The sequence below is a fragment of the Hevea brasiliensis genome, chromosome 13, assembly GCF_030052815.1.
Source record: "Hevea brasiliensis isolate MT/VB/25A 57/8 chromosome 13, ASM3005281v1, whole genome shotgun sequence".
Classification (NCBI taxonomy): Eukaryota; Viridiplantae; Streptophyta; class Magnoliopsida; order Malpighiales; family Euphorbiaceae; genus Hevea; species Hevea brasiliensis.
Genome location: NC_079505.1, coordinates 33,958,305 through 33,980,329, shown reverse-complemented (window position 1 = coordinate 33,980,329; position 22,025 = coordinate 33,958,305). Strand labels below are relative to the sequence as shown.

General features: G+C 35.3%; 1 protein-coding gene across 8 annotated transcripts in view; it reads right to left on the bottom strand.

Moving 5' to 3' along the window:
- Window positions 1-1,757: 1,757 nt before the first annotated feature.
- Window positions 1,758-22,025, bottom strand: part of LOC110642247 (DNA repair protein XRCC3 homolog) — a 35,132-nt gene continuing 14,864 nt past the window's right edge. The window contains exons 2-3 of one of the 8 annotated variants that reach the window (XR_009142515.1): window positions 2,320-3,422; window positions 1,758-2,233 (exon numbers count right to left, since the gene is read on the bottom strand). The gene's annotated coding sequence lies outside the window, so the exon portion shown is untranslated. Of the gene's footprint in view, window positions 3,423-22,025 lie in introns of all 8 variants that reach the window. The other 7 variants (XR_009142516.1, XR_009142517.1, XM_058131978.1 and 4 more) reach the window with 7 other exon arrangements.

The following is a 22,025-nucleotide window of genomic DNA, read 5'->3' as shown; positions in this document are numbered from 1 at the left end:
TTGTTTGGCTTTGATATTGCAAATACTCCTTGTAATCAGCTCCAGTTAATAGGATAGAATCTGACACCTGATCCTTTCCATCAGGTAATGGAAGAATACCATTTTTACCAGATTGAGCCATATGAGCAGTTGATCAGCCCACATTATTTGATTGAATGGGGTGTGGTGGTCGAGCATGAAGGGCCCAACAAGTGTCTCGAGTGTGCTTACTCTTATCACAATAAGTGCAATGGAGTCTTTTACCTTTGCCTCTCTGATAAGTACCTTTGTCTCGGTTGGTTTCCACTTGGTGTAGCTAAAACTGAAGATTCAATTCCGAAGAAATTATTAGATGCGTAGAAGGCTGGCAGACACATCCTCTAGAGTGGGAATAACCGAATTAGTTAATATCTGGTCTCTAACAGAATCAAGGTTAGGTCTTAGCCCAATCAATGCCAAAACCATAAAGAACCTTTCCCGCTGTTGCTCAGAAATATTATCAGTACATGGCATGATAGAATTAAATTCATCTTTCAGTGATTCTACCTGTCCCAAATAACTAAACATATCTTGTTGATTTTGCTGCAGATGAACCATATCTGATAATACCTTATAAATACGCTGCACATCATTTTTATATAAGATTTTCACCTTAGTCCAGACTTTGCAACAGGTTTTACAAGACTGAAAAATATTAAGTAATTTTGGGTCTAGAGAATGCCACAAGGGACTATATAATTGAGCATCAATCTTAGTCCAATTAGCTCTATTTGTTAAAACTATATCTATAATATTTTTATAATCTATACAGGATAACTAAATAGAAAATACAATCCTAATTAAATATGTAATTATAGCCACGATTCTAGCACCTAAATATATTCACACAATCACTACAAATACACATATCCTAACTATTTATGGTGCATATCTTAAAAGTTTCATTATTTCAATTATGTTGCTTTTACTTTGTTTAAGTAGTTTGGGAATTGTTTTGAGGCACTGGAGTTGTTGGCGAGCCTTAGATCCTTGGGAGGGTACCTATTGTTACAATTTTGTATTGCAAATTTGACTTGATTCATTATTGGTTGAATTGCATATTTATTACTGTTCTAATTTTTTATATTTTTTTGTTGGTTGTAACTCTTTAATGTACATCATAAACTTATATATGTGCTTTCATGATTATTTCCCTACTTGATATTGTCCATTTATCCCATAAAAATTATATTGTTTATATATTAAATTTGAATGATTAAAAAAATTAGATGCGTATTACATAATAAAATTAAAATTTTCTTCATTATTGTTTATTTATAATAATTAAAGGTTCTAATAAGCATTCATAAGAAATTTTGGTAAGTGGGGAAGGGTTAGGGAATCCTCTCCATACCTTTTATATATGAATTAAAATAAAATAATTAGTTTTAATAAGATTTTAATTAAATTAAAATCTTATTAAGTCTTTTTAATGACTTCTTTAGTATTTTAGAGTTTTAAAATTTGGCTTAATCTTTATAATTTAAACAAACCAAGCTTGAGTTTAACTTATAAATAAGTCGAGCTCAATCTTGGTTTGTTTAAGCCTAGCTCGTTTATAATTTAAACAAGCTGATGACAAGTCAAGCTCAAATCAAGCTTAAGTTTAATACGTTTTAAACATGCCAAGCCCCAGCTATAATATTAAAGCTCGACCTGAGCTTTAGCTTAACTCGAGCCTGAACAAATTATAAACAAGCAAAGTCTGAACAGTTCAAAGCTCGGCTCAGCTCGGATCATTTACCACCTTATGCGTAACTGCATTAAAATTATTAATCTGGTGCAAGGAATATTGAAAGGCATTAGATGCCTATCATGTATCAGCATCAAGAAAGAATATATATACAAATGAGACCACAAAAATTAGGCCTAAAACTGCACAAAGTGGAGTGTTGCTACTTGCTCATAAGCTGATAATCGCATCAATGTAAGACCAGGATGCCAGTTACAGGAAATTAAAAGCAGATAAAATTCAGCAGCTGAAATGCATTATAGGGTAGAGTAACTGGCACTCAGAAGGAACATTACGATGAGAAGTCTGCTTGTCTTTCAAGCTTAAGATAGGATATTTGAAGCAGAAGCAAGCAGGAACCACAAAATGGAGTCTCTGTAAACAGTGTAAGATGATAAGTTTTTCAATTTGATGCCTGCTTAGCAAGACTCACCGTTGAGAAATCAATTTCTATTTGCTGTTGATTCTCAAAATAAATAGTACCTGAAATAAAAAGAAAAAGACTGTCACATCCAGCAAAGTTGCTTGATTACAGCACTAACATAACTTGGAATCTATTCATACACAACCTCAACAATATTAATCTCATGTTCAGTTTTTCTCATTCTGCACAATAGGATGAAACAGCTTCTGGAAACGCAACTGATGCTGTGAAAACACCAAATATGGAAAATCCTCAATTAACCTGTGTCAAGATCAAGGTAGTTAATTCCAGTCATACTTGTGCATTTCAACCAGATACGAAATTATGATACTCCAATCTTAGTCAAACCATCTGCAACACCATTTGTTTCTCTGTAAGTATGAAAATATGAAATAGAGGGTAGCATTCCCAAAACTTCCATCCAGTTCCTGTCATCACAATTATTAGACATCTGTTGTACCTGTTTTTTGAATCATATTCCACAATAACATACAAGGATCTGAGATTGTTATTGAAGCCATTAATTCAAGGCTTTTTTAATAGCAAGCAAATCTGCTTGTTAGTTCCCTTATGCCAACAGCCCAACGAGACAATAGAGTGTAGATATATTCCCCCAGTTATTCCTTAGGACAGTCTGTCCAAATTCCATTTGTACAAAACCAGCCTCTGAAGATTTTTTTTTTTTTTTTTTCCTTTCATTGTTTTCTAACTTTTCAGCACACATGATGAATCAAGAAGTTGAATTGCACCATACATATTTACAAATGAAAAAAGTAAAATGACTACTTTTTTTGAAGCACATTTTCTAAATATCATCGAATAAATGGAATATTAAAGTTGACCAGAAGAAAAAAATTCTCGTAAAACAAGATTAACAAGAGGACTAATTATTTAGGATAGGAACACCTTTGGTCTTGCAAGAAAACACTTGAATGTATGCCCTTCAGAGCACAAACTGAGTGAACTTTATTTTTCCCAGAACAGAGCATACATGTGTTTGCACAAACTCTGCATAACAAACTTGCTGTTGAGTTTGCGTATAACTTGAGAGAATTAGTTATTAGAATCTAAGGCATGGGGAAATAGCCACTTATATTTTATGTATTAGAGACCTCAATGTGTTGGCAATCTGTCTTCACTCACCACCACATTAGTAGTGCTGCAAATTTTATTCCAGGACCAAGGTTTTTTTTCTTCTTCCTCTTTTTTTACATGTGAATTTCATGTAAAAATTCTGGTTTGTCCAACCTAAATCATTGAAAAGCAAACTGAACAAAGTGATTCAAAGGAATGGCCATAAAATAAAATGTAGAACTTCAATTTACAGGCCTACACTGGAATGCTAAACAAAGTTATCCAAATTAACAGAATGTTACATATCAGAGGAGATATAGAAAGAGGTAGCTAGGGATGTTGTGAGTTAGTTTTAGAGTGGGTTTGGTGGTTAGGATTGGCAGGAATAGGAGAAAGTTGGTTACAGGAGTTGCTAAGCTGTTGCAATTACTCTGCTGTAACTACTTCAGTAGTTAGGGAGGTTATTGAGTTGTTATATAAAGCTCAGTAGCTATTTCTTGTATTCCATTCTGGAACAATAATCAAGAAATACAATTCTTCTTCTCTCCTATCTTTCCATGCTCTCTATTTCTATTTCTATTCTTCTGATCTCTTTCGCTGTTCTTAATTCTTCTGTGATTTCCTCTCTTAGGATTCACTATCCTAACATTTGGTAGCACAGTTTGCAATAAGGGATTTTGTCACAATACCTAATGAATTACCAACTGATAACCCATTAAATACACTACAAGGGATTTTAAAACTTTTCTTACTTCTTTGCACTATTTACAGTGTTAAAAACTTTGGTGGAGGTGAAACAACTAACTCATTTGATTTATTTGGAATTTCAGAAAAATTTTGGCAAGGTGCCATCGTATTTTGGATAAAGCAGTTCTTAAAAGCACTTCTATAATTTTCCAAATCTCAACTTCAATACATTTCTCAACACAACAATTCATCAACTCAAAAGTCTGAGATAAGGAAATATAATACAACTTTTACAATCCAAAACACTCATAATTAATTTACAACTTCAAGTACAATTTAATTTAATTTACAACTGCTCAAAACCAAATACAATATGTACATACGGTGTCATGCATTACAAAATGCAAAAGTATACTCATAATAAAATCCTCATTGATATATAAATAAAAGCTATATTTGAGACAATGTCTACAACATTAACCAAATCCAATTTAAATCACAATTCATAAGTCATGTAAATAGTGGATACTTAAAATCATAATTAAATTCAAGACAATAATTGTCAACAAGAATTTAAACTCCATTTCTCAATATCACAATAATTTTCCATAAGTCTTTGAATTCAAAAGACAATATATGTCAATGAGAGTTTAAATCCATTTCACAATCTCATAGTGTACATCAATAAATCACACACAGCTTAATCATGATCCATAATTCAATTCATCCCAAAAGCCGATGGCTAATGAGGTATTCAATTCATCCCAAAAGTCGATGACTAATGAGGAATAACATGGCTAGCTAGCAAAAATATGAGTACTCATTCTATTCATCCTCACACACACCTCAACACTGAGAGGGAATTCAATTCATCCCACTAAACAAGCTAGAGAGGAATACAATCAATATACATGATAGTGTGGTTTCAAACCATTTCTAATGCTTTTAATCAATAAGTATCCATCAATGTCATTCAAACCATTTTTTCAAACTATTCACAATATTTTTCAATCAATAATATTCCTCAAACACATTTCCACAATTTAAAATAATGATATACAAATAATCAATATTTATTTCTATTGAAAATAATTCAAAATTGTTGTGCACAAACCTCCGATATTTGTCTCTGGTCTTGACTATTTCTTTCGAGTCAGAAACACAATTTGAAGTGTTCAAATTAAACTATCTCTATCGATAGGGTTTGGTAAATAATGGAACTCAATTATTCGCTTAATCACCTAATATAGTTTTAGGTAAATTAGGTTTTAGTGTCGTTAATATGTCACACTCGATAGGGTTTTAGGTTTGGTATGTTTTACCAAAGTCATTTCCTCGCTTAGTGCATTTTAATGCAAATTGTTTGACCTAAACGATCTAGTTCGTCTCGATCGAAACTACAAACTTGTAGATCTAGGTCTTATTGCCAAAATTTCAGGTCAATCCGAGTTAAGTAGACCAAGTTATGGTCATTACACTATTGCTGGTCAAATGGTACCATTTTAGGTCAATTTTAGGTCAAAGTGGTCAATTCTGGTTCGCCAGTTTTGGACCCGAACTTGTGCAAGTTGTTTGACTTGCTTATGGTCATTTCTGGGCTTTGGTGTCTTCATAAGACTTGTAGGTATGGGTCTTAACTATTCTTGGTCAAAATTTCAGGTCAATTGGACCTGGTTTGAGTGAGTTATGGCCTAAACACTCACTGCTGCCCAATTGGTCATTTTTCAGGTCCTAATTGCATCTAATCCGAATTGGTCAAATTTTTAGGTCACCTTGCAAGCAGAATTTTGGCATGGTTTCTCAATGAAAGTTGGCACATTTTGTGCCTAGTTTCACCTCAAATTGGTCTCATACTAATTGAGGTTACACATTCAAGGTTATAGGCCAAAATATACACTGCCCTCACTATGCATTACACACCCAAACTTCAAACACACACTTACCTTTGCAAGGTTCACTTCCATACCCTACCAAACTGTTTTGGCACATTACCAACAACATTTTCTACATTACATTTGCATTATTTTGGGCAGATTCCAATCACCCTTAACACACCAAATATCATTCACAATTATAATTCTAAGTACCATTACAAATACACCTAAACATTACAAACTTTACATACACTTTACAACATTAATTTACATACATAACATCCATCCTTCTAGGTCAATATGCTGTCCCCACTTCCTTCAATATACACCATTTCTCAAGTGTCCACAAGCTGCCACAAATCACTCATCAACATCACATTGCCATACCATATGCTAATTCCCATCAAAGTGCATAATTCACCATATATACATGCATTAAATCACTAGGTTACTAACTCACCATGAACAACATTATTTCTCAACAATTATATGCACAATTTCCTCATCAAAAACGTGACCATGGCTGTCCAAAATGACAACAACAATAACCCTTCAAACTCAAAATTTTCCTTCACCAAACTAACACCCATAACATGAACATAAACTTTAACAAAGGATTTCTCAAAAATACAAACTTACCTTTATTTGTAACTTGCTAAACCTTCACCAAACTTCTCAAAATTGGTATCAATATCTTCCTTGTGGTGTGTAGACCATTTTTCATGAAAGGACCTAAGAGCTTGGAGTTGAAAATGGAGGATGGATCAAGCTCAAAGAAAACGTTAATGGAGGTTTTCAAGGGTTCATCAATTCGGCAATGTTGGGAGGTTTTGAGGAAGATGGGATTTCAGGTGGTTAGTGGACCACTTCAGCCATATTTCATGTTTAATAAATCCTATAGTGGTCCACTAACTAAAATTAAAACATTTTATAAGTTAATTTTTCAATTAATCCACATTTAACCCATTATTTCCACTATTTATTTTAGGTACCACCAAATTAATTTTTCATTTCATTTTCTAAGTGTAATACTATTTATTTTTAATGGACATTTAGGTCAAAAGACAATTCGGGATGTCAAATGACCATAATGCCTGGCTTTCCGATTTTGTATTTTGTCTTTTTCGATTTCTCACTTTTCTTTGTACTAATTATTTAATTTTTCTTTGATCTTTCTAATGATATTTATTCTTCAATAAGGGTCTATTTAAGTCCTAAAAATGTTTTCGTGACTTCCCATGGTCACCCATCGCTAGGTTTCCACTTACTCGGTTACATTTCTTTGCTATGATTTTTCCTTTGTTTTTCTTTTCTTGTATTTCATTATTTTATGTCTCCTCACTCATATTGATTCTAGACATCCTAGAACTTAGGGTGTTCTGATTTGGGTAGCGTTTCACTGCATTGCTGTCGCAGTCATGACAAGATGATTGGAGTCTGTGGTGGTCAGTCCTGGGACGGTTAGGGTTGTGGAATTCGAAGAAAGGATGAGGAATGTGAATGAGAAATTTAATTCAATTGATGAAAGATTCAATGTGATTGAGGGGAAATTGGATAGGGCTTCTACTGATAATTATGCAGTGAGACAAGATCTGAGGAATTTTATGAGTGCAATGGCAAAGGAAAAGCGAAAAGAGGTTACAGTTGAAGATAGTGGAATCAGAGGTGCCAAGAGCAGAGGCTTGCTGCCAGTTCCAAAAAACTTGCCTAATCCACTAGTCAAGGATCAATGCAGTACTGGCAATGTTGTCTCTGTTGAAGATATGTGTTGGAATCCCTTGATTTTACGAATCCAAATTAATAGGCATTAATTGTATTTTCCTATTATAATTAGCTTCCTATTTAGGTCTGATTCTTTGCATATAAATAGCAGCCTTGGATATCATTTTTACCATTAAGAAATACACAGAAAATTCCCTTAAATCAGTTTTTTTCATCACGGTATCAGAGCATTCGATTTATTAAAGCGGTCTTTAGCACTGTTCACACTATTCATGGGTACTGTTTACTTATACTGTTCATAACACAGACCCTTTTCCCCCTTTTTTTTTCAACTGTTCATCGTTTGTCACGCCTCTGCTCAGCCCTCGTCCTTGACTTGACTACAAGCGAATATGTCTAAAACAATATATTAATCTGAAGGAATAAATGATATTAGGATTTTTTTCCAATGAAGAAGTTCAATCCCTAAGATGTTTATTGTCTTAGCTTGAATCTCAATTTTTCATAGTTGTCTCTTCCAATTTTATCAAATTAGGTCATTTTTTTATGCCAATCTTGATAAATCTTGTTGGATAATAGATTCTATTGCAAACAAACATGTAACACCCCAAAATTTTAATTTTTATGAGCATTTTGGTATTTTAATTTTATTTAAATTTTAGGAATTTTTTTGAGATTTTTCAGATTTTAAAAATCGGGTTCGATTTTCCGAAAATATAAACTTTGATGAATTTTAAAAATTTATTTAAAGACCACGTGGCAAAACTAAAAATATATTTGGAGTCTACGTATTTTTCTGAGTTTTCTGAAAATTTTTCGGAATTTTTGGACCTCGTTTTCGGTCCCGAGGCAGAGTAAAAATTCAAAATTTTGTATTTCGAATCGAACCGGCCGAATCGAACCGGACCGGATCGGACCGGTCGAATCGGACCGGTCTTCTTCCCTTTTTCTTCCTCCCGCGCGCGACGTTCCCTCTCCCTTTTCTCTCTCTTTTCTCTCTCCTCCCCTGCCGCCGGCCAGCCGCCTCCCCTGCGTCCCCACCTCGCCGGCGCCGCCTCCCAGCTGTCCCAGCCGACCGGCCGCCGCCCCAAACGACCGGAAACGCGCGCGAACGCCCCTCCCCTGCGCGCGCGGCGTTTCGGCTTCTCCGGCCAAAATCCGGCCACCAATTGGACCGGGTCTTGTGTCTAAAATCATCTACTCGGCGAGAGCTTTCCAAACACCAAGAACGCCGAAATCCATCGAGCGGTTTGTCCAATTTTTGCTCGGGAAGTTTTTAGCCCATTTCGACTTTTGGGCTAGATTTCTCGAAAACCGTGAATCCCACGAGAAAACCGAGGCTACCAGCACGCTCCACTCGTCGAGAGCTTCGCAACGACATAAATTTCGAATTTTTCCGACACCGTTTTTCGGTGGGTCCCACGGAACTTCGCAGTGTTTTTCCGAGCATTAAATGAGCTTAGAAAATTCTGAAAAATTTATGTACTAACCCCCGTGTTATGGGCTTCGTGTAGGTATCATCAATTCGCGGAAATTCGGCGATTGGCCGTGAATTTCGGCCATGAACCCGTTACCGGAAAAGTCTCCGAATTGGACCGAGGTTTTGGCTACCCCCCCATTGTCAGACGTCCCGAGTGCGTCCCCGAAGTCGGAATCGGCAAAGGTAAACCCGAACCTTGCTTTTTTGTAATTTTCTAGTGCTTAAATAGGATTAAAAATCCATAAAATATTCGTGGTAGCTTAGAAAATTACGATTCTTTTTGCAATAGCTTAGTAATATTGCTAAGAACCGCGGGGCAAAGTTTTATAATTTTTAGAGCTTGTTTGGGCAGTTTTTGCAAAAATAATCAATAATAAGGACTAAATTGAAATTTTGCGTATTGTGATGGATGATTGATTTGATGGGCCCAGGAGGGGCTGTGTGATATGATTGAGCTGTGGATATATGGATTGTGAATATAGAAGTGTGTTTTGAGCCATTTTGCAGGTTGGGTAGGTCCTAGGTATAGGGGAGACTCTGCCGGATTTTCGGCACGACTTAGGACGTATTGGTCTTTTCTTTATTTGTATTGAGTCAAATTTATTAAATGATTGTAATAAAATTGTCAGGTGAGCCGGGACAGCCTTCTTCTTCCGCCCAGCCGCCTCAGTGACCATCGTCAAGTCTGTGAGTAGAATATTAATTTTAATTGTAATTTCGATATTATTATATGTTCAAGCATGCCCATGCATCACTTATATGCATATATTTATGTAGTTAAACTCTAGGCACGATTTATGTTGCATTCATAACTGTTGATGAGCCATGGATGTTGTGGTGGTAATTTGGAGCAGTGTGCGTGCGTTGGCGTGCGTGTGATGTGGTGTGGACTATGGATAGGACGTGATAGTCACGGCTTGAGTAATTCGCTGGGACCCGATCCTTCGAGGGGTAGTCACGGCTTGAGTAATTCACTGGGACCCTCGATTTGGTTATTAAGTGGAAGTCCGAGCTGAGTAATTCGCTGGCACCAGGTTGGATTTAAGAGAGCTGTATAGGGGATCAGCTCCCATATGTTATGATTAATACTACAGGGTGTGTGAGTGCTCCAAATTACCTTTTTGATGTTATGATGTGAATGTTGATGTTGCATTTCACTCTACAGGGTGCATTAGTTTTAGATAGTTATAGGGATTATGGTTAAAATTGATATTTTACTCTCTGAGTCGAACGCTCACTCCTGTTCAAAAATTTTTACAGGCCACAGGAGGATATTTTTTGAGGTTAACCTGCTTTCTCCCTCGCAGATCAATTATTACTGTTTGTATAAACTTGTTAAATCTTAGAATTTCCGCATGTGTTAGAAATGTTTATTTGATTTGGGTCTGTAAACTAAATTATTATTTTGAGACCTGTAAACTTAATATGCTATGCATGTTTGATGGATTGGATGAGGGAGCTGAGCTCCCATTTATTTTCATGTTGATGAGTATGTGGAGGGTGAGCTGAGCTCCCCAAATGACTATATATTGTGTTTACAGGTCGGGTGAGTCAAAAACTCCCCGTTGGAAAGTCCATTTTATGGCCGGACTCTGTCCGTTTGTTTTCTTGAAATTGGGCCCAAATGGGCCTTAGAATTGGGTAAATGAACAGTTAGGCTTACTACGGGCCTCAGGGGCTTTAGGCCCAGGTCCTAGTGCCGGTCCGGCCCATAAGTTGGGTCGTGACAAAACATATGACAGATTCTTCAAATAAATTCTCTACCTATTTCCTATGGTCAGGAAAAGAAAATGTCCGTATAGTGGGATTCTTTTACCATAATTTCTAGTATAGGTGCACTCTCAATATAAATTTCAATTCAGCTCTTCATGTTCCTGCCTTTCCTATTAATTTTTTATCTGCCAGTTCCATTGCCTAAGCCCTTAATTGCAAAATTTAATTTTCCTACTCATTGCATATTTTAGGATTTGAGAACAGTGAAAATGATTGGCAACGATAGATTGCGAGATGGTTTGTATCTGTTCGATGACGTATGTGGTCCCTCAAATCCTAGAGCAAATCTGGCTTTGTTAGGAAAGAGGGCTAATGAAAAGATTATTCAATGACAGGAGATTGGGATATCCATTTTTTTCTGCTCCAGAAAGGTTATGTTGTAGACATCTATTTTTTGACTCCAGTAACACAAGATTTGTAAAAGCAGTGAGTAGTCTTGTGATGAAATACCATTAGATAATGAGAAATCTTAAAATACTCAGGAGACTTTAGAATGACAGAAATATTAATTAATCAATTTGATCGATTTGATTTTGGTTTGCTAATTGGGAGCAAAAAAAAGATTTTTTTACTGGAAGAGCCTAAAAGCCCAAATTATTTAATTATACTTAATTTAATATTTTCAGGATTTCATGTGGGCCTAGCAAATAATTAAATAAGTTTAATTAAATATTTAAACCCATTAAATTTATTAAATTTTTCTAACGTAAAAGTTGGCTTTTAATGGACTTTTTGGCTTAATTATATTTTAAAGCCTTTTAAAAATTATTTTTTACGATAAAAATGGAAAAATAAGAAAATATATTTGAGGAATAATTACCCTCATAACCAGTTGGTTAGAGGGATAAATATCCTCCATTTAGCTATTATTATTTTGAAATATATTTGAGGGATAATTATCCCCATAACTAGTCGGTTAAATTAGATTTTTTTTTTTATAAGATTTAAGATGATTTTCTTTTATTATAAATACCCTTATCCAAAATCACCTAAAGAAGAGGAAATTACCACAATCTGCTTGAGCAGTCCAGGGAGATTCTAAATTAATTAGAAGACTCTTTTGTGTCATTAGAGCCACAATTGCCTATCCTTTCACAAAATTATCTTAGATGATTTTAGATTTAGATTCATTTTAGGTGCTCAATTGACCAAAATCATATCTTCATTGATTTTTGACATATTCCCATCATTTTGAGTTATTCTCGAGTGCTATAAGATCTTCTAATCTAAGAATTGAAAATCAATTACACGGTAAATCTAATTGGGTAAATATTGTTTTCTTTATGTATTCAAGCATGTGAGTCAATTCTATAACTTTAAGTAAATGGTTTTTATTTTTTTAGTGTTTATTTCTTTAAAATTGAATAAATTTTAACAACTATCTCTGAACTTATATGGTTATAACATTATAGTCCTTCAATTTTAAAATGTAACATAAAACCCCCTCAACTTTCAAATTTTGCACAGTAAAATCCCTCTGACTTTCAATTATTGATTTTTCAGTTAGATGCTGACGTGAACAGATCTAGCGTGGTACTTAGTTAGCATTTTTCTTTTCTTTCTTATGCAAAGTATAAAATTATTCACTCTGCACATGGAAAATTATTTTCTCTACAGAGAATAGAAGGATTCAATTTACACATGACTTGAAGAAGAAAAGAGAAATGATGATTAAGCATTACGCTGGAACTATCCAGGTCAATGTCTAACTGAAAAACCGGTGATTAGAAGTTAAAGGGATTTTATTGTGCAAAATTTGAAAGTTAAGGGGGTTGTATGTTACAATTTTAAATTGAAGGACTATAGTGTTACAACTATATAAGTTCAAGGACAGTTATTAAAATTTACCCTTTAAAATTGTTTGTTAAGATTTGTACTATATATGGCATATTAATTTCATTTGGCTTATTGATCTGAAGATATACCTATGCATTTAAATTGTTTGTTAGGATGTCAGCCTCAATTCAAAGTCTTTAGCTTTATTTTATTTTATGCATATAAATTTAATTGGTTGATGGGTTATGTTTTCGCATGTGTACACATATGGCATGTTAATTTCATTTAGCTTATTGATCGAAAGATATACCCATTCATATTTGTGAATGATTTATTTTTCTATTTTGTAATATGAAGTGTTAACTAGACTATGGTAAAATTTTAAACTTTTCAAAAAGTTTCAGGTATTTTTAGATGTGAACACAAGTAGTAGCCTATACATTGTGATTCTTATTTTTTAGTTTCTTAATATCTTATTGCATACTAACTTTAATTATTTTGTTGTACATAAGTTTGATGTTTATCTTTTGATAACATTAAAAAATCGAATGGGAGATATTGGGATTGAAGTCCCAAACTTGATATCCGAAATGTCAAATGACTTTTATTAATTTTGGGTCTTAGAATTTTGATATTATTCTTTTTGCTTTAATATTTTATTCTTTTGAGCAGGAAAATATAAAACAAGCCATGAATGGATCCAAAGAAATTTCAAAAGGAATCAAAGCAAGCAAAAAGAGCTCAAACATGGCCAAAAGAAAAAAAAATAAAGTAAAGCTTGAAGACATAAGCTGAAAATTAGAATAAAATGGGTTACATAAGAGTTCAAGACCCTTGCATGGGGTAAAAGGCTAAAAACCATGTAATAGTATAAATTTATTTCTATCAAAAGTAGGGGTGACCATTCAGTTCGAACCGAACCGAACCGAAATTGATGAAAAACCAAATCGAACCAAGCCGCTCTATTTTGGTTCAATTCATTTTGGTTCAAACATATCGATTTTGATTTTTTATTGATTTTTTAACTTAGACTTGATTTTCAAGTTGTTTGGTCTAATTTTGACTTTGGTTTGAGCCTAATAACCATTAATTAATAAAATTAAATAATTTATATATATATAATTAAATATAATTCATAAATTCCTCATAAAAATAAATCAATTCAAAAATCAATTCGGTTTGATTTGGTTCGATTTGAATATATAAAATTACCATTCAGTTCGGTTTAACCGATTTTTTTCTCTTCAAAATCGAACCAAACCGAAATAACCGAATTTTTTATAATATAAAATCGAACCGAACTGATTAAAATTTCAAACCGAACAGACTAAACCGAATTAATTCGGTTCGGTTCGATTTTTCGATTTGAACCGAAATCTGCTCACCCCTAATCAAAAGAGCCTTTTTTTTAATTTGGTTTAATGATTAATTTTAATTCTCCTCCCATTTCTTTTAGTTTTAGGTTTATTTTCATTCTTTTTTTTCTTTGTTTTATTTTAATATCACCATTGCATGTAAATTATTTACAAATTAAAATCATATAAATTTAGGTTAGCTTCGTAACTTAAAATATGATTTAACATGATAGAAATCTTTAGGTATACTTAACTTAGAAATAATACATATTTAGATTCACTACAAACATAATTGACTTAAATAATGTAAACTTAATAAAAGATAACATGCATGTTAAAATTAGGTTATAATTATTTTTAATTGTAATATTTGTGAAAATAGATTTGTACATAATTAACTTAGTTAAATATACAAGTAGGGCAAAGTGGTAAAAGGATAACGTCGCTAAATTAACAACTTAGAATGTTAGGAGTTATTTGTGCATGAACATTGTTGATTTGCTTAAATTAATTGTGCGTAACTTTAGACTTGCATAAATATATGAATAAGGAATTAAATAAAGGAAATAATAAGACAAACTTTATGAATCATTAGTAGAGGATAACCCTAGTTATAAGATAAGTCCAAGCAGAAAGGGTGTCTAACACTTTCCCTTTCTTGTATCCACTATTCGGAACTTAGGCCACTAGAATAATGGTAAAAGAAGGATATTAGACCTCTGCAAGGGGTAAGTTGCCACCCACATCGCTTTTTATCAATTTGTCCCTGTTATTACCTAGGTAGCGACTCCTTTCCTCTGCCTTTGTGGCGTTAATATCCACGCATTGTGGTAGTATCATGGGAATATGATTCTAAACCAAGTTCGAAGGTCCCACAGCTTGGCGACTCCACTAGGGATTGATGATAGTTACTCCAACTTGATTCCTTTAGTCTATTATTATTTCTTTTATTAAATTCCTTTGCATTCCACACCACTTGCACACACAATAAAAGCGTAATCAACCATAATGTGATGTATCCTCGTGGGGATAAGATTGAAGAGGCCTCTATTCCATTCGATCTTTGGCAAGCCAACTTATCTCTGCTACCCATGGCACGTACCTTAGGATATAAAAAGAGCTTGAATCCGCTCGTTTGCACCTTTTTTTACTTTCTTAAGATCAATGGGAGAACTTTTTGACTCGAGACGAAGATATAAGAATGGATTCAGTCATGCTAGCTTTAGAAACATGTGGCCCTAGGACCCTTATTGCATGTGATATGTTGGTTTATGAACCTATGTTCTAGATATGCAAGTTTGAAAGGAATATAGGATTGATTTGGGCTAAAACTTAAGCCCCTTTGTTGTCTTTTGGAAAAGCAAAGACAACAAAGGGTAAATATGCCATTTATTTGTGAGGAAAGGTTCCGTCTTAGGACCCTTATTGATTGGGCCTAATGTATCAATACCCAAGGACAGATTCTATGGACTTAACTATTTATTTCACACGTGAGTGTCTTGGAAGTAGCCGGTCCCAAGCCCGGATAAAGGCGGAGGGTTGCGGTAGGTGACAACCAGTGTAAAAATTTCGTCACACCTTATGATATGGATTCAAATGATATAAATGTTGGGGCGTCCTCTACTTATGACGCGCTACATAAGAGCCCGGGTGTAGTGAGAAGTATGCAAGGGTGTAGGGTGTTCATCGAAAGCAACACGCCATGCCAGCGCCCGGGTGTGGTGTTAAGTGAGCAAGAGTTCCCACATCATGGACGGGTGTGGGTAAAGAAGTTAGTTCGCAGGACAAATATTACCAATAGTAGAATAGATAGTGGAACAGAACACAAAATAGACATAAAAAATAATAGAAGATATCATAGAAGGAGACCAATTAGGAAGGAACAGGATAGGAGGAGGATCAGAGTTGGTACTTGGAATGTTGGATCACTTACAGGAAAATTAATGGAGCTTGTAAATACCTTGGAAAGGAAAAGGGTGAATATTGCTTGCATTCAGGAGACTAAATGGAACTCCGCCTAAGTAGCTTGCCCTTAGCCGGTCCCAAGCCCGAATAAAGGAGAAGGGTTGCGGTAGGTGACAACCAGCATAAAAATTTCGTCACACCTTATGATATGGATTCAAATGATATAAACGTTGGGGCATCCTTTACTCACGACGCGCTACATCGGAGCCCAGGTGTAGTAAGAAATATGCAAGGGTGGGGCGTTCACCGAAAGCGACGCGCCATGCCGACACCCGGGTGTGGTGTTAAGTGAGCAAGGGTTCCCACATCATGGACGGGTGTGGGTAATGCAGTTAGTCCATAGGACAGATAGTAGAACAGATAGTGGAACAAAACACAAGATAGACATAGAAAACAATAAAAGATATCATAAAAGGAGACCAATTAGGAAGGAGCAAGATAAGAGGAGAATCAAGGTTGGTACCTGGAATGTTGGATCACTTACAGGAAAATTAATGGAGCTTGTGGATACCTTGGAAAGGAGAAGGGTGAATATTGCTTGCATTCAGGAGACTAAATAGGTAGGAGAGAAAAGTAAGGAAGTGAGTAATTCAGGGTACAAACTGTAGTTTACCGGAAAGGAGAGAAACAAGAACGGAGTAGGCATAATCATAGACAGGACATTGAAAGACGCAGTAATAGCCGTGAAAAGAGTAGGAGATAGAATTATACTAGTAAAGCTAGAACTAGAAGGAGAAACAATAAATATATTTAGTGCTTATGCCCCACAAATAGGACTAGACAGTGAGAGTAAACAAAGGTTTTGGGAAGATATGGATAATTTAATGCAAAGCATACCGAATGAAGAGAATGTTTTCATTGATGGAGATTTGAATGGACACGTATGAAGTGATAGACAAGGTTATGAGAATGTTCATAGAGGTTTTGGTTTTGACAGTCGAAATGAGGAGGGAAAAATTATCTTGGATTTTGCTATGGCATACGACCTAATACTAGCAAATACCTACTTTATAAAAAGAGAGTCACATTTAGTGACTTTCAAAAGTGGGCAACATAGAAGCCAAATCGACTTCCTCTTAATCAGGAAGACAAATAGAGCTCTATGCAAGGATTGCAAGGTCATTTCAGGAGAGGCTTTAACAAGTCAACATCGATTGGTGGTCTTGGATGTCAAGTTTAGGAATAATTCAAGTAAGGTCAGAAGAAATAGTGTAGCTCGAACAAAGTGGTGGAAGTTCAAAGGAGTAAAGCAAGTGAAGTTCAAAAATGAGCTTCTCGAATCCGAAGTATGGAAGCTGGATATGGAGGTCAATGATATGTGGATACAGATGGCATCAAAGATTAGAGAAGTAGCTAGAAAAGTACTTGGAGAGTCTAAAGGACAAGGACCACCCTCAAAAGAGAGATGGTGGTGGAATGAGGAAGTACAAAAGGCAGTGAAGAGAAAAAGGGAATGGTATAAGAAATTACCTAAATGTGATAATAATGAGGCATATGAGTAGTACAAGATAGCAAAGAAAGAGGCAAAAAAGGCAGTTAGTCAAGCAAGAGCACAGGCCTTTGAAAAGTTATATGAGAAACTTGAAACTAAAGAAGGGAAGAGATATTTATAGATTAGGAAGGAGAAGAGAAAGGAAATGTCAAGATCTGAATTAAGTTAGGTGCATTAAGGATAAAGAAGGAAAAGTGTTGGTGAAAGATAAGGACATTAAAGAAAGATGGAGAAATTATTTTAATGATCTCTTTAATAATAGTCAAAATGGTAATAACGTGAATATAGACTATAGAACAATAGAAAAGAATGTGAATTATACTAGAAGGATTAGATCTTTAGAAGTAAAGGAAGCACTTAAGAGAATGAAAGTGGGTAAAGCCTGTGGACCTGATGAAATACCAATTGAAGTGTGGAAGGGTTTGGAAGATATGGGAGTGGCATGGTTAACTAAATTATTTAATAAGATTCTAAACTCAAAGAAAATGCCTGATGAATGGAGGAGTATTTTAGTACCTATTTTTAAAAATAAGGGAGATATACAGAGTTGCTCAAACTATAGGGAAATTAAACTCATGAGCCATACTATGAAGTTGTGGGAGAGAGTTGTGGAGCATCGATTACGTCATGATACTTCTATCTCTCTCAATCAATTTGGTTTCATGCCCGGTCTTTCAACTATGAAAGCGATCTTTCTTATTAGAAGCTTGATGGAGAAATATAGAGATGTGAAGAAAGATCTACACATGGTTTTTATTGATTTGGAGAAGGCTTATGATAGTGTTCCAAGAGATGTCTTATAGAATGTGTTAGAACAAAAGAGAGTATCTATTAAGTACATACAAGTATTGAAAGATATGTATGAAAGAGCAACTACTATTGTGCGCACAGTGGGAGGGGACACAAGAGATTTTCCGATCTCAATTGGATTACACCAAGGATCAGCCATAAGCCCTTACCTTTTTACATTAGTTTTAGATGAATTGACGAAACATATACAAGAGAGTATTCCTTGGTGCATGTTGTTTGCGGATGATATTGTTCTGATAGATGAGACACGAGAAGGAGTCAATAGAAAGCTAAAGCTTTGGAGAAGTACTCTAGAGTCCAAGGGTTTTAAATTAAGTAGAACGAAGACAGAATACATGCATTGCAAGTTCAGTGAAGGCCAAACTGGTGATAGGGAAGTAGTTAGTTTGAATGGAGTGGTACTGTCCCAAAGTAATCACTTTAAATATCTAGGCTCAGTCCTTCAAGTAGATGGGGGATGTGAGGAGGATGTTAGTCATAGGATTAAAGCCGGATGGTTGAAGTGGAGACGTGCCACGAGTGTTTTATGTGATCATAAAATTCCCAATAAGTTGAAAGGAAAATTTTACCATACAGCCATACAGCCATACGACCAACTATGTTATATGGTAGCGAGTGTTGGGCACTGAAAGAGTCGTATGCGTCTAAGATAAGAGTTGTAGAGATGAGAATGTTAAGGTGGATGAGTGGCCATACTAGACTAGATAAAGTCCGTAATGAGAGTATTAAAGAAAAGGTAGGAGTGGTGTCAATTGAAGATAAGTTGAGAGAAGGGAGATTGAGATGGTTTGGTCATGTGAAGCGTAAACATACGGAGGCTCCAGTTAGACAAGTAGAGCACATTAGGTTAGAGGATAGAAAGAAAAAAAGGGCTAGACCTAAATTGACTTGGAGGAGAGTAGTACAACATGACTTAGAAGCGTTACACATTTCTGAGGATTTAACCCAAAATCGTTTAGAGTGGAGAAAGCGAATCCATATAGCCGACCCCATATATTTGGGATAAAGGCTTAGTTGAGTTGAGTTGAGTTGAGTTGAGTTAGGAGACTAAATGGATAGGGGAGAAAAGTAAGAAAGTGGGTAATTCAGGATACAAACTGTGGTTTACCGGAAAGGAGAAAAACAAGAACGGAGTGGGCATAATCATAGACAGGACATTGAAAGACGCTGTAATAGCTGTGAAAAGAGTAGGAGATAGAATTATACTAGTAAAAATAGTACTAGAAGGAGAAACAATAAATGTAGTTAGTGCTTATGCCCCACAAATAAGACTAGATAGTGAGAGTAAACAAAGATTTTGGGAAGATATGGATGATTTAATGCAAAGCATACCGAATGAAAAAAATGTTTTCATTGGTGGAGATTTGAATGAACATGTAGGAAGTGATAGGCAAGGTTATGAGAATGTTCATGGAAGTTTTGGTTTTGGCAGTCGAAATGAGGAGGGAAAAAGTATCCTAGATTTTGCTATGGCATACAACCTAATACTAGCAAATACCTACTTTATAAAAAGAGAATCACATTTAGTGACTTTTAAAAGTGGGCAACATAGAAGCCAAATCGACTTTCTCTTAACCAGGAAGACAAATAGAGCTCTATGCAAGGATTGCAAGGTCATTCCAGGAGAGGCTTTAACAAATTAACATTTGTTGGTGGTCTTGGATGTCAAGTTCAGGAATAATTCAAGTAAGGTCAGAAGAAATAGTATAGCTCGAACAAAGTGGTGGGAGTTCAAAGGAGTAAAGCAAGTGAAGTTCAAAAATGAGTTTGAGTCCGAAGCATGGAAGCTGGATATGGAGGCCAATGAAATGTGAATACAGATGGCATCAAAGATTAGAGAAGTAGCAAGAAAAATACTCGGAGAGTCTAAAGGACATGGACCACCCTTAAAAGAGAGATGGTGGTAGAATGAAGAAGTACAAAAAGGCAGTGAAGAGAAAAAGGGAATGGTATAAGAAATTACCTAAATGTGATAATAATGAGGCATATGAACAGTACAAGATAGCAAAGAAAGAGGCAAAAAAAGGCAGTTAGTTAAGCAAGAGCACAGGCCTTTGAAAAGTTATATGAGAACTTGGAACTAAAGAAGGGAGAAAGATATTTATAGATTAGCAAGGAGGAGAGAAAGGAAATGTCAAGATCTCAATCAAGTTAGGTGCATTAAGGATAAAGAAGGAAAAGTGTTGGTGAAAGATAAGGACATTAAAAAAAGATAGAGAAATTATTTTAATGATCTCTTTAATAATTGTCAAAATGGTAATAGCGATAATATAGACTATAGAACAATAGAAAAGAATGTGAATTATACTAAAAGCATTAAATCTTTAGAAGTAAAGAAAGCACTTAAGAGAAAAAAGTGAGTAAAGCCTGTGGACCCGATGGAATACCAATTGAAGTGTGGAAGTGTTTAGGAGATATGGGAGTGGCATGGTTAACTAAATTATTTAATAAGATTCTAAACTCAAAGAAAATGCCTGATGAATGGAGGAGGAGTATTTTAGTACCTATTTTTAAAAATAAGGGAGACAGACAGAGTTGCTCAAACTATAGGGGAATTAAACTCATGAGCCATACTATGAAGTTGTGAGAGAGTTGTGGAGCATCGACTACATCATTATACTTCTATCTCTCTCAATCAATTTGGCTTCATGCCCGGTCGTTCAACTATGAAAGCGATCTTTCTCATTAGAAGCTTGATAGAGAAATATAGAGATATGAAAAAAAATTTACACATGGTTTTTATTAATTTGAAGAAGGCTTATGATAGTGTTCCAAGAAATGTCTTATAGAATGTTTTAGAACAAAATAGGGTATCTATTAGGTACATACAAGTGTTAAAAGAAATGTATGAAGGAGCAACTACTATCGTGCGCACAGTGGGAGGGGACAAGAGATTTTCCGATCTCAATTGAATTACACCAAGGATCAGCTATAAGCCCTTACCTTTTTACATTAGTTTTAGATAAATTGACGAAACATATACAAGAGAATATTCATTGGTGCATGATGTTTGCGGATAATATTGTTCTGATAGATGAGACGCGAGAATGAGTCAATAGAAAGCTAGAGCTTTGGAGAAGTACTCTAGAGTCAAAGGGCTTTAAGTTAAGTAGAACAAAGACAGAATACATGCATTGCAAGTTCAGTGAAGGCCAAACTGATAATAAGAAAGAAGTTGGTTTGGATGGAGTGGTACTGTCCCAAAGTAATCACTTTAAATATCTCGGCTTCAGTCCTTCAAGTAGATGGGAAATGTGAGGAGGATGTTAGTCATAGGATTAAAGCCGGATGGTTGAAGTAGAGACGTGCCATGGGAGTTTTATGTGATCGCAAGATTCCCAATAAGTTGAAAGGAAAATTTTACCGTACAGCCATACAAACGGCTATGTTATATGGTAGTAAGTGTTGGGCACTGAAGGAGTCGTATGCATCTAAGATAAGAGTTGCGGAGATGAGAATGTTAAGGTGGATGAGTGGCCATACTAGACTAGATAAAGTCCGTAATGAGAGTATTAGAGAAAAGGTAGGAGTGGTGCCAATTGAGGATAAGTTGAGAGAAGGGAGATTAAGGTGGTTCGGTCATGTGAAGCGTAGACATACGGAGGCTCCAATTAGACAAGTAAAGCACATTAGGTTAGAGGATAGAAAGAAAAAAAGGGTAGACCTAAATTGACTTGGAGGAGACTAGTACAACATGACCTAGAAGCATTACACATTTCTGAGAATTTAACCCAAAATCGTTTAGAGTGGAGAAAGCGAATCCATATAGCCGACCCCAAATTTTTGGGATAAAGGCTTAATTGAGTTGAGTTGAGTTGAGTTGAGTTGAGTTGAGTTGTGAGT